This window comes from Otolemur garnettii, unplaced genomic scaffold, assembly GCF_000181295.1.
Source record: "Otolemur garnettii isolate 467f Iridium unplaced genomic scaffold, OtoGar3 scaffold00018, whole genome shotgun sequence".
NCBI lineage: Eukaryota > Metazoa > Chordata > Mammalia > Primates > Galagidae > Otolemur > Otolemur garnettii.
The window spans coordinates 19,804,761-19,806,199 of NW_003852413.1; the positions used below are offsets into that span (position 1 = coordinate 19,804,761).

Here is a 1,439-nt window from a genome sequence, read left to right on the forward strand (position 1 = left end):
CAAAAAAATAGCTGGGCATTGTGGCGGGCCCCTGTAGTCCCAGCTACTCAAGAGGCTGAGGCAAGAGAATTGCCTAAGCCCAGGAGTTGGAGGTTACCATGAGCAATGTGATGCCACAGCACTCGAGGGTGATAAAGTAAGACTCCGTCTCTACAAAAAAATAATAATAATAATAGCATAAAATAAAAAACAACAAAACCCATAAAACGTATAATCTAAAATCTTCTAAAGACAAAAGTTAAGTCACTTACTAAGGAACACAAACTAGATTGACATCAATTCTCAATAGCATCTACTTTTTGCAGGAAGAAAATACTATAATTTTTCAATGTGTTTTTTTCTTTTCTCCTCCTCCCCTTTTTTAAACTTTTTTCTTTTTGAGACATAATCTCACTCTGTCCCTCTGGGTAGAATGCTATGGCAACATCATAGCTCACAGCACCTCCAACTCCTGGGCTCAGGTAATCCTCTTGCCTCAGTCTCTGGAGAAGCTGGGACCACAGGCTCCTGCCACCATGCCTAGCTAGTTTTTCTATTTTTAGAAGAGAAGGAGTCTCACACTCTTGCTCAGGCTAGCGGGGAACTCCAGAACTCAGGATATCCACCTGCCTGGGCCTCCCAGAGTCCTAGGATTACAGGGGTGAGCCACTGTGCCAGACCTTTTTCAATATGTTGAAGGAAAAAAACTTTGATTCAAAAATTTTAATAAAAAGCAAAATGAACACATTCTCAGGCACACAAGTCTCAGGAGGTTTATCATACAAAGTCCCCTTTGAAAACACTTTTGGAGAAAGTTCTTCAGCAAAAAGTGAGATCCAAAAGAAAGTAACAACATATGGAAAGGACACATAAATAACTTAGTAAAGTGTATTACTGTTCAAAAGATGACAACCAAATGGCATATCTACAACTACCTAGAACTAAAACTAGATGATACTAAGAAGAGGGAGTACTGAGGGAAATGGCCATGTGCTAAAATACTTATCTAAAGGGGTGTTTATCAATAAACTTAAGGATTTTAGGGTAAACATAACGATGGATATAAGGGATTTTTAATAACTTAGATGCTTAATAAATTACTCTATCCTGACTTTGCATGTCAACTAATCTTGTCCATAATATCTTCTTTTTTTTTTTTTTTTTTTTGAGACAGAGTCTCCAGCTGTTGCACTGGGTAGACTGCTGTGGTATCATAGCTCACAGCAAACTCTAAATCTTGGGCTCAAGCGATCCTCTTGCCTCAGTTTTTCTATTTTTAGTAAAGACTAGGGTCTCACTCTTGCTCAGGCTGGTCTTGAACTCGTGAGCTCAAGGAATCCACCTGCCTAGGCCTCCCAGAGTGCTAGGATTACTGGTGTGAGCCACTGCACCTGGCCATAATATCTCACTCTTGTTTGATGTTTACTATGAATTCCTTTTCTTTCTTTCTTTTTCTTTTT

At 39.2% G+C, this 1,439-nt stretch overlaps 1 protein-coding gene across 1 annotated transcript in view; it reads right to left on the minus strand.

Annotated features, from left to right (window-relative positions):
- DBF4B (DBF4 zinc finger B) overlaps nucleotides 1-1,439 on the minus strand; it is a 40,178-nt gene that overhangs the window by 37,164 nt on the left and 1,575 nt on the right. The window lies entirely within an intron of this gene.